The sequence below is a fragment of the Astatotilapia calliptera genome, chromosome 2 (genome assembly GCF_964374335.1).
Source record: "Astatotilapia calliptera chromosome 2, fAstCal68.1, whole genome shotgun sequence".
NCBI classification, from domain to species: Eukaryota; Metazoa; Chordata; class Actinopteri; order Cichliformes; family Cichlidae; genus Astatotilapia; species Astatotilapia calliptera.
Window position 1 is genome coordinate 35675957 of NC_137423.1, and position 12912 is coordinate 35688868.

The following is a 12912-nucleotide window of genomic DNA, read 5'->3' on the forward strand; positions in this document are numbered from 1 at the left end:
CATGGCTATTAATAGACTAATTGGGGAGACAGAGCATCAGCCTGAGCCACTGACAGCAACAACGGGGGGATGGTATCTGGTCTCAAGAACAGCAATAGTGCAAAGTAATGCATTTTGGGTGAGCTATATGATTGATGTTTTTCTGTTGTTGCTATATCTTGCAGTACTCTCTTCAGATGTAGATATGTCGTTTTGTTGAAGTCTGATTTTAATTGCTTCCTGTCTACTAAAGGTGGAAGCCAACCCGGTGGATTTATCCCATATAAAACCAGCTCCAGACTTTGAGGAAAGGGCTCGACAGAAAAATATTCTAGGCTATGTTAAGGGAGTAAACCGTGAAAATCCACCTTTGTCAATCGCCCAGCCCCACAGGGTTTTATCAGAGATTTCGTTTACTGAGCTGTGTACAAGGGTAAAGAGTAGATGTCTGCAGGGACAGTAGTCTGAACTCAGAACCAGAGTTCTGATATTAACATGTCAGCCTCGCTCAACCGCTGTCACTTCTTATCCAGTTAAAATATATTTAGATGAATTTTTCAAACGGTGGCAATAACTCCAAACCACACACACTGTTGTGTTGTTTCTCTGTTGAGTCGGTGAAAATAATTTTGTGGTCACAGTTACTAGAAACTCACACTATAATGACCTCACCCGAAAAAACCTCTGCTTCTTTGACACTCTCAGCATCTCCTGAAAAACAGAGCAGCTCTGTGCTTGACCTGCATATCTGACAGGTTATTATCCCATTAGATGGGCTTCATTTACAGTCCAGCCAATATAGGAAAGCTCAAGAGACAGCTTATGGTTACTTGGCTGAATGTTTTTGTGCCAACAGGCAATCAAAATTCTGTTTGCCATTAGAAATACACTTAATGCATTCAACAGACTGTTGTGTGATGTGTTTATCTGGGTAAAAAAAGAACAAAAAAAACATATACTTGAACTTAAATCATCAACCGATTACAAACTTCACACTTTTGAAAAGTATGTGCATCAGTATCACTGTGAAACAAATACTAACATTAGTCAAACATAGGCATATATATTTTTAGGAGCAGAAATACTATAGAGTTTACAGTCCTGTATCTTAATTGCACTACTTACATAGTAAATGGGCATAAATCATAATCTCATAAATCCTTTTTAAGCCATTGAAAATGAGGCCACAGCGTGCATTACCATCACCCGGCGGTCATTTCATTTTTAGCGTGAACATAATGGTCTTCCTGCATTGAATGTTTAGGGACTCTGTCAGCACTAAGCTAATCGCTCCATCGTGTAATGTTTTATGTGAGGCACGAGGTGGGAATGTAAAACAGGGTGAAGAGCATGGATGTTTCTTGGATGCCGTGTATCAACAGATCCCTGTAATGTGTTTTGACATGGCTACAAGACGACGAGTTCTGGATGTTACATGAAGCTGGAAATGAGAAATGTCTGTATGACAGCATGCAACATATGAAGTCACATGCATCAGTTTCTGATAATTATAAATATATAAAGTTCAAAGGGAGTTGAGTCAGTTACAGGTCAAGGTATTCATAAATTTTCAATGGTTACTCCCTTAATAAGGCATTATGTATGTATGTGAGCATTTAGGTTAAATATTTTAAGGCACCAGCAATAAAAAAAATCATTTATACTGTTAAAACGTAACTTGTTGCCACAGGTAAAGCGTCTACTTCATCAATAAGCAAGCAATAAAAGTAATTATACACATGAATAAGATACCAAAACATTCATCTGAAAGGGTTTCTGTGAGATGAAAAGTATAAATCGTGTGTGATAAGGGAGGATAATTGATATGAGCAACAACCCTGGACATTAAAAGGTTTCCATTAATCCATTTAATGCAATTCCAAATCTGTTAAAACTGGGTGCATTAAAGTGGTGGTTCAGTTTTAATAAATGCCATTTGCCCCACGGTGCTCAAAGTACCAAAACAGCATCAGTGGCTTCATTTTTTTAAATGACCTACTCACTCAAGTAAAACTCCCAAGCCCGGTTATGAGAAGTTTCTTACAGGAACTTTGGTCTTTCTACTGAATTACATTCAAATGTATCTAACAAATGTATCACTGACTCAAGAAAGGGTGATTCTGCCTGTGATAAGAGGCTCATCTCACACACATGACAGCGAGACAGAATGTAAACATAAACCCTCAGATGAGCTCCTCTATTATCTAGTCGCATACTTCCTTTAGTACGCTGACGTAATACAGATGTAAGTCTATTATATTCAAAAGAAGGCAAACATTTCTACAATCAAACTAAAAACTAAAACTTTGCAACTCACATCAAAACAGTCTAGTAGGATTAAAAAAAAGGCCTGAGATATATTATGTACTACCTTTTTTTTCTGGCAGAATCAGATGAGTGAACTGATACCGCTGTCATATCTGTATGCAGACCAACTGTAACCAAATAAAAACAGACTGGCTCTGGCTAAAATGAAAACTAAAATGAAAAAATGCCAGGAATTAAACAAAATTTAATAAAATGTGAAAAGCTTTAGACAACGAGTTTTAGATTCGCTTGAATGCATATTTCCTTACCTGTGGATAGAGCTAGATTAGCTATTTTCTAGTTTTTAGTCTTAATGATAAGAAGCAGAGGTGTGGACTCGAGTCACATGACTTGGACTCGAGTCAGACTCGAGTCATTAATTTTATGACTTTAGACTTGACTTGAAAAAATGTTCTAAGACTTGTGACTTGACTTGGACTTTTACACCAATGACTTGGGACTTGAATTGGACTTGAACCGGTTTACTTGAAAAGACTTGATATTTTACCCCAAATATAAAATTTAACATGCATATTATATGGAGATTGAAAATGTGACGTCATTCACGGGTAGAACCGCAAAGGATTCTGGGAACTCGTGGCAAGCGGTACTAGCGCACGCAGGCTTTCAATTAAAATCAGTCACACAGCGATAAAAAGAAACACAAAAATGTCAAGAAGCTGTTGTATTATTAACTGCAATAGCCGGTCGCATGACAGCCACGGGAAGCCGACGGGTAAAGAGATCGGTTGTTATCGGATTACGTCGTTGAAGAGAAATTGTTCGAGCCATGTTTCCGAAGTAACAAAGAGGCGACTGGATTGCAGCCATTCAAAGATCAAATATAACGTCCTAGAACACTCCAGCTCACAGGTTAGTCTGCTCCAAGCATTTACACGAAGGTCAGTCTGCTGTTGTAGTTAATACGTCATTTTTCTTAACATAATTGGTGATATAGGTTACAAGCAAGTCTGGCGCTGAACAGAAATTGTCGCGCTATGCTCCTTTATTTATTGTGCATAAATAGTGAATTGTCCTGACACAATATTGCGTTTCGCTTCTGTTATTATGGTACATTGACAAAAACATATACTTTTATTCACAGGATAAAACAGGTTTTTTGTATCACTAATTGCCCAGTGCGATTACAGCATACAGTATTATTGTCACTGCTACATTTCTGTGATGCTACCAGAAATTATTTCCACTACTAATTAATTACCGTTGAGCTCAAAGGTTATATTAATAAACGGTTAACGAATGTGTATTTATGACGACAATTTGTGAGACTGGTAAACTTATGATACGTACGATGGTCTTTCGTTCTACACGGTGCATTTCAAGGTCCTGCACCCATCCGTCGGTAAACTGTACCTGGGCTTGTTGCAGTGACCGGAAGTTACTAAACTTCATGAGTGTATGCACTCACTCCAAGAACCGTATAATTATAAATATGCATATAAATATGCTAAGATGAGATAGCTGACTTCATCTAACTAGCAAATGTTGTCCAGGCTACGTTGGTGATACAGTTTTTTTTAATATGTATGATATTTTTGTCATGCGATTTTAAAGCCGGTCCTACAACCGCATCCAAGAATAACATGCAGCTTATCTCAGAACTGTCGGTGAAAATTATTCTTGGAGCTAGGTTTAATTGAGCTGCATTTTAAAGAGGTGCAATTTCACAATTTGTGTATATTTTCTAAGTTCACTATTTTGTATGTGTTGAGAAAAACACAGATTAAAAAATTACATGGTCTAATATTTACATTTAGCATAACTGCAACATTATTTTTTCGTTTTTTTTTTTTTTAAAGACTCGAAAGGACTTGAAATTCAAAGTTTCAGACTTGTGACTTGACTCGGACTTTTACACCAGTGACTTGAGACTCGACTCTGACTTGCCTGACATTACTTGAGACTTGACTTGAGACTTGAGGATAAAGACTTGAGACTTACTTGAGACTTGCAAAACAATGACTTGGTCCCACCTCTGATAAGAAGCAGCAACTTCTGGGGATGAAAGAGGAAGCCAGTATAACTGTAGTTCCTCCAGTGGCCACTTGAGGCTGGGTCCAAAAGTGAATCAAAAATGTGGACTGTATTGAAGTTTTTCACATGACACCAAGCACACTTTGCATGATGTCATGTCATTCACAGCGTATTGGGAATATACTTTTACCTGTCCGACAGGTGGTTGGCAGGGGTCTCTGACCAGCCTGTAGACCTGTGTGAGGCTTTGGAAATCATTTTTCCAATGACTGCCATCAACCTCCATCAAACACTTGCAACCATTTGGGAATACTTATTTTCCTTCATGAACAGTGGTTGCAGACCAGTCTCTAGGTACACTGTGACCATGATTGGCACAAGATCAGAATGGATCATTAATATCCATAATGGTTAGTGGTCACATGTTTGCAAAACCTTGATAAAAGAAGGAAAGGACATATTTGCGTCTGAGAATAAAGTGGAAATAAAAAAATTCCAAAACATTTACATCCCTAAAGAATTTAATTGGAAAACAGCCCCCGGACTTGACCTCAATAAACACTTTTGTGATGTGTATGAGCGACTAAAAAGTCCATTTTCTTGAAGATTTGAGAAAGGAGGATTATCTGGGGTATGCTCATTAACTAATGACTTGTGACTGACAAATCATTAGCCAGCAAGTATGCAATTTCACAGTCAGATCCTCTATCACTCATCACAAATGGTGACAGTAAAAAAGTTCATCTCAAGGCTTCAGAACCGAACTTTTAACCAAAGATTGATTCCCATCTTTTCCACTATCTGTAGTCAGTTATGCTGGGCTCTAGTGTTAATATTCCAACATTTACAGCATTAAAAAGCCCTCCATAATAACTACACAAGGCCTGGGGTTTTTTTATAACAACTTATTGTTTTCAGTTTTTTCATAGCTTAACGTTTGGAGTGTATCCACTAACTGGGAAGTGAATGCTAACTGGGAATAACTAATATGGAATACTATCTAAGGTGACCAGATATCCCCCTTTGAGTAGGACTGTACAATTTATTTTTATTTCTTGTCCCCGTGACCCGCACCTTGAGACGCATTTTGACTGGTCATATGGCCATTTATTATATTTACTTCTAATCTTGTCTTGATCATGGAAAGTTAAAGGTTAAGTCACAAGCTTTGAAAATTTTGTTGAATGTGATGAAAACTACCACAAATAAAATGAAGCTGAAAAAATGTGTCCACACATTTTATGATACCTGCATAGAAATGTGTGCATAGCGTGCTTGCATTAGCTGATAACTTAGCACTCCACTCTCTTGTCCAAATATGGCTCAGAAAGAATCAACGCAGTGCTGGCCAAAGTGCGGACACTAAATACAATTTAAAGTTGGTCTTAACAAACTAATAAGTGAGGTAAACAGTGGCTGTGTCAGTCTATGACTTCTGGCTGTAGTTTCAGATTAACCACACAGACAATATAGTTGCATCAATGTTCTCATCTGACTCTCTTTAAATAGGTGAACAAGCCCTCACTTGCTCCTTTAACAGCACATCATTTGCTTGCTCCTGCCATCAGATTTTGTAAATATCCACATCACACATGTCCAAAACTGAGCACAGCTCGCACTGCACTCTGCAAAATACGATATCTGATTGTCTCACCATAACTGCAGCTCTCTTGGCCCACTAACCACACATACACAGACACAAGGAGAGTCTTATATATAATAAATTGCAGCCTTCACTATTCTCTACGGACCTTCTCTTCAATGGGGAGACAGATGTTTATGCAGTTGCCATGGCAAAAGGTGTCCTTTATTGAGGGAGCTACAGAGGTGTTGCACGATCCACGCCACCCTTTCATTAGACAGCCCCGATTGTGCTGAAATACCATTGACTCACCAGGGTGGGCGCCGTCGTTTGGGAACGATGACACATAGTAAAAATATATACAGATTTATTTTTACATAAATTCCCATTCCACCCCAAAACAGCCAGGGAGTTATTAGTTTCTACACATAATGAAAAATAAATATTCTCACAAATGCAGGCATCCCACGGAAAATAAAACCGCTGAGCTTCAGTATTTTAGTTTTTTTTTGTGTGTTATTGTTCTCATATGAAGGTTTCCTTCTTTGCAAGGTATTATGTTTCCTGAAACATAACACACACACACACACACAAATATATTTTCTCACAGAAATAACCACAAACAGATAAACTTCCTCCAGCGAGAAAGCTCGTTTGAGTTTTTTTCTCTTTCTAAAGTTAGCGATGCCTGGGATACATCCATAAAAATTCACAAGGACAATGTGTGGCCGTTTGTAAGCAGGTCATGGCTCTAATTATCAATTAACTGGGTTATTACTCTCTCTTAACTCAGCCAGGCAGCACATATGTGCTTCTTTGTTGACCGGATACATTGATTGAAGCAAATAAAATACAATGCAATGCATCCAGGTCTATTGTTCATTTCATGGTATAAGATGTTTTTGGATACTGTATAACGTGCCCTATACTGTTCATACCACGCTCTAGGCTGCTAGCGAAGTAGGAGAAAATATGCACCTCTGACATGTTGTGCTTAGAGTTGGCCAATAAAATCAAGGGTTTTGAGCGCTCTGAATCTTTGAGGTGCAGATCTGGCGCTCTGTCTGGCCCCCGTCTCCAAACATTCGTCTTCATCTTCAGGATGGCTGCTGGCTCTGGCCTTGCTGCCAGATCCTCATTGCTTGTTTGATGATTAAATACATTTTGATTTGCCGGGCCATGTTGTAAACTTCCTGTGTGGTTGCACCGTCAGGTCTGTGTTGCACTGTGCTGCTCCCCAAAGGCCTTGCTTGAACACCATTATTATCCCTGCAAATTAGCCCAGTTAACCTGCCCCTGCTCCAGCTCACTCTTTGTTAAACCCTCATTTTTTTGCCATGTCTGGACCATGGACCAAAGGATTTTAGAAGCTGTTCCCCCCACACCCCATCCTCCATCGTCCCCGGCTACCCTTGTACCAGCAGATCCTAACCCCTGTGAATATTAAACAGCACAGACTGCAGGAATGCCTCCGCTAAATTGGCAGCAGATGTTGTTGAGGGGATTTGGTTGTGAGGTGTTTTGTCTGCAAACTGAGCTGTAAAACATCGCAGACCTGACAGGTCCTCTGGTGAGCCTCCAAGCTGAAGCGGCACAAGGGCAATATGGCCCTTAAGTAGCTCTACTGAAGCTCACTGGTGGCTGAACACTCAACCATCTATCTAATGGTCACTTATGAACAAAGGTTTTCAGGAGTGAAGTTGAACAAACAGGGAACTTTGTAATAGAATACGTTAAAGATGAGGAGGATGTAAAGTGTCCTCCCATTTTATATCATTTGGATGACACTTCCAAGATTAAACTGGTGGATAACTTACTTAATATCGTCTTAATTTGGTCCATGTTGTTGTCCTTTAGGTGACACCAAGAGGTTTTTATCAAGATTTCTGTTCAAGATGTGGAAATCATTTCAACTTACATTAAAATGTAATCTTATTGCATGTTAAAATACACTTTTAAAAACCTGCATGTGATCCAGGAATGGAAAATGTTGCTTACCTGCCGCTGATGTCAGGTTGAGAGGAAGCAGGCCTGAGATGTCTGGGTGTCGAGGGGGGAAAGATGAATGAATGGTGTGCAAAGAAAATGATTTCGTAGTTTGTTCCAAATTCTGAACCAGCCATTGCTTCAGGCTACCGCTGCTGACATAAACTGTGGCACATGTGATTTCTTACTCCCAGCACAAATTATAATAGTTTGGACTACTGGTGCTCTGGCTCCGAGTCGTCAGGGGCACTGGAAGAGAAATTGGTTTTGAGCCTAAAAGAAATAAACAGATTGTAACAAAAATAAATGTTTTTATAGGCTCTTTGCAAATCATGTAAATCCCAACACATCTTTATTAAGGACCGCTACTTGAAAGGTGTTGATTGCACTGACAAAGTGGGATACTTATAGCAATAGCCATATTTTGTATTTTAGCTTTACAGAGCCTTTTAGCATCTTTCAGTTTGTTAGTTTGACATCAGTGTCTTTTAGGGTCTTGTTTTGATTTATAACTGTATTGCTTTGCTTCAATCTCACTGTTATCAGCAGCTATTTTCAAGCTCTGAAAACCCACTTTATGCTACCAATTCATTAAATGGATGACAGACAAGTTAGCAACACACTAACTAGCACTAGTCCCAAAAAATTGATTCTGTTCATCTGGACGATGCGTTTTCAGTGGAAGAAACGTTTCGTCACTCATCCAAGTGACTTTTGCATCCAAGTTATATTTGCATAATGACGTAATGCAAACTGTCCTGACCACTGATCAGTGGCAACTTGCATATTAATGATCATGAAAACTGACCTCACAGACCATTGTTTATTCAGTGCTTCTAGTTTCAGTCATTATGCAAATGTACTGTTTATAAGGTTGTGGAAACATGCAGTAAGCTGAGACTGAAGAAGTCACTAGAATAAGTGACGAGACATTTCTCCCACTGATAAAACAACGTTCAGACGAACAGAATCCATTTTGGGGGGGGGATTTCCTTAGCTGCATAATTTAGCATGCCTTAAGATAACTAGCACTACCTTTTAGATGAGGATACTGTGTTTCCAGGTATTTTCTCTAGACAGTTCATCACTCACAAAGGCTTAGTCAAAATAGAGTGAGAAAAGGATCAACCTCCTTGTGACTATGGACGATCCATGATTGTCTGATGATTTCAAGTAGTTCCAGCCAACAAGTTTGCAACAAAGTTGCTCAGAAATTGAGCATGCAGCACCCTCAACCTCTGGATAAATATTTGAGTACTAGTTTTAAACACTAGGCAACTGCAAAGGTCACCTGGTGAGAGGCAACCTGTCTCTAAACTCAAAGTGACTGCAGTCACTCTCATATTGGTGGATATTTACAAATAATTACCAAGTGCTTTACAAATGGATATAAATGGAGACGGGCTGCCAGGACTTTGTAATCATTCTATGTCAGACTGTGGCAATGAGAGAAATTTGTCTGCACTGTCTCTCTTTGACTCAAATTGACTCTCTTTGTTGTACTCAACTTCAAAGAGAAGAAGCAGAATATAGTAGTTAATATGATTTTTTGATATTTTGGGGGGGGGGGGGGGGGGGTTGTATGCAGATGGCAACAGATTTGTGATTTTTGTCAATTTTTCACAGTTAATCATCGTATTAACCCAAAGAGACTGCAGGTAATTGCCAAATTAATCCCATTCAATCACAGGCTGATAGTAGACTGAATCTAATTGCTGTCTTGATGCACCAAAGCCACTTTGACAATCCTAACTGACTGCAAGTGATTGACCTTTCTTTAAACCAACAACTTCAAAGGCAACAAAATGGGGATTTTCTCGCAAGAACTTTGGATGTCCTGTGGTCTCCATAACAGACAGCCATTCTCACCTATGGCCAAATTAGAATCACCAGGTAACTTTACATGCATGTCTCTGGGAGAAGCCCATAGATGCACAGGGGGTCTTCAAACTCCACACAGAAAGACCTCAGCCAGTAGACTTAAACCTGGGACAATTTCTCTTTGGGGGAACAGTACTAACCACCGTGCTGCACAAAAGCAGGTCAAATTAGCTTTAAATAAACACTTTAGTAGTAGACAACAGTATTTTTGTTAATTGTGTTCATTCATGTAGTGCATTAATGTGCACTCACTGCAGACTGCTGTATGCTATCAACAAAGAAATTCCAGGAAAATAATCAGTGCTAGTGTTAAAGCAGGTGGGAGGACATATATCAGCAACTATGTCATACATACTTTCCCCCCCAACTGATAAGAAACCATTACAACCACGATGTAAGTTCCTATATTTAGGGTAAGTGCAGGGAGCAGCCCATTTACTGACACGGTCAAGCTTAACATGAGAACTAAATTCAAGGGTGGCCAAGATCCTTGCAGGCCATCTGCCAAGAATCCAATATAGCAAATGGTTGGATCTGTGTAAGCCCTAAGCTGAAAATAAAGTCGCTATGCTTAAAAAGTGCTAGCATGCTTTAATGCGTATGGAATACAAATCCTGGCTGTGCCCTGTAGGCCAGGCTTTTATCCACTTCCATACAGCATGCCCCGTGAAGTTGATTCATTTGGGACAAAACAGAAGCTTTTATCAACTTTGGCTGTGACTAACACGCTGCTTGGAGTTTGAGGAAACTTTTAAAAAGCTACTTTCCTTTATCTCACGATGTCATGGCCCTCAAGAGTTAGCCAGGAAATCCAACGCATCAAAAATGACCATAGACAGCAAATCAAGATGAAGAGTGTCATGCTGGTGGTGTTTGCCACCTGCTTTGGGACAGAAGCGAGGGGAGCGTGGGGTAAATGTGGGGTCATGGCTGTCAGCAGCCTCTCAGTTATACAGGCCAAGTGGGACTGCAGATATGAGAAGGGGAGAAACTGCAGTGATGACATGATGAGGGACACGAGGGTTACGCAGTCACCGTCTTCATTCAGCGCTGCACGGCCTATAAACTCTGTGACGAGCTCGGTCTGTGTGTTTGTGTGCGCAAACATTCCTTTAAGCAGTTTTCTCTCAGGGCTCTGTCCTTGTGTTATGTGATGCTCCCACAGTGGAGGCCTGTCCACGACCCCTATAAAAAGAGAAGGATGCCCACTTCCTTACACCCTGAGGCATGCCAGTCCAGCCTCAAGGGAGAGGGGCCCCATAATTTATTATTTGTTCCCCTCTTGTTAAGGAAATACTTTCTCAATAGCTCTTTCTCCTTTGTTTATTTTTACTGTTCTTATTTTCGTCCTTGATCCAACCCCGTCTTCTCTTATTTATTTGCTTTCTAAACACCAGATTGGTTTAGTACATTCAAGCTGCCATGAAGAGACTTTAAAAAATTACTTTTGTCCTTAGTGAGGACAGTGTTTATTTATCTGACTGAACCTGAAGGGATATGAGTATTTTGGGAATACCTATGTGTAGGTGACAGCTGAGCTGAGCTGTACAAGCTGACCCTGGTTTCCATTACCTCAGGCCTTAATCAGATTCCTCTGCTGCGCATTGAAGATATGTCGACTGATACAGCGAGCTCGGGTGTCATAATTTATCAGCCGAGCTCTGCCACTCTTGATTTAAAGACATTCCTGCACCATGTGAACTTGATTCACACAGTCTATGTTGTGTATAATGATGTCTTTCACCAAAATCACACCGAAGCATTCAATCTCACACCAAAGTGACCAAATCTTCAGTTATTCCCAGCAGTGGCTTCTTTATTTGTTGGTGTCGGTCAGGTTTTTGCAGCTTTCTCAAACCCCCTCATCCAAAACAACCATCAAGGGAAGAAAAAGAAAAAGGCAAAGCCACTCGCTGACTGCTGATCCATGACTCAGCTTTGAAAGTCTCCACCTCCAAATCAAATTGTCCGGCTTCAAGGAGGAGAGGTGCCTGCCCCGGGCCATGCAGTGTCACCGACCAGCTTTGAGGGGTTAATGCACATTTTTCTCAGTTGTCAGGGACGTGTGATGGGGGTGAAAGAATACAGAGGAGCACAGAGGTCACTGCTCTCCAAATATCAAGAGCCTTTGAAATACTTAATTGTGTTATAAAAGAAGGTGAAAATACCAACTTTCCAAAGGCAAACAACCTTTAAAAGCTCCAGTGGACCTTGTCAAGCATCTCGGTGGGTTTGCTGACCTACCTCAGGATAATGTTTATTTATTGGTATTTGATCAGAGATAAGTCATCATGAGTTGTGTTTATTTTTCTACCTATGGAGTATTTTCTTTATTTGTGGGTCATTCTTATGTTTAATTGTGGATGTTCATTGCATTGGTTGACTTTTTATTCGACTGAATTTACGCATTTTAGTCTAAAAAACAAACAAAATGACGCTAAGGAGCAGCTGTTAGCATAATGGAGCATATCTATATTTATGGGTGCCATATTTCCCATTACAATACTTCATTTTGACTCAGTTTAAGTTAAAAGATTTCATTACTCCTCTCCTTGAATATTTTTACTTCTCGGGGGTTGGGGGTAGTGTTAAAACAACTATACACACCGGTGGCTATCAAAATCCCAGAACTTCCCACAAAAGCCCATGTCATAAGTGCATACAGACCTGGGTAATGTGTTTTTCAGGTTCTGAATATATGCTATAAAGCTAGGGTACATGCATCAGGACCCTGGGAACACAGGATCTCTTGTCATGTTCCGATTATGTACCACATAAATCTGGAGAACGTAGGACCCTGGGAACACAGGAATGACTCATGTTAACGATAGACTGCATAAACATCCATTGATTTTGAGGCCTTAGTGCTGAAGTTCTGTTAGTCAGAAGTGACTGTGTTTGGATGAAAGGGTGCAGTGCTAGGTTATTAGCTAACGATAGCTAGCTTGGTTAGCAGGCAAAATAAACCATACAAGTGCAACACAGTCACAAATTATAGCAAATGAACTAAGAAAATGGTAAAGCTAAAAGAACATGACAGACTAAAAGTCAAACAAAGTCTCCTTGGATGGTCTGTAACACAGAGAAAATGACATATTATGTTAAATAACTCCCTTAAAGTGGTGCTAACAGCACAAACATGGAAAAGTCCAGTTCAATTATTGTAATTAGTTCAGCTTTTT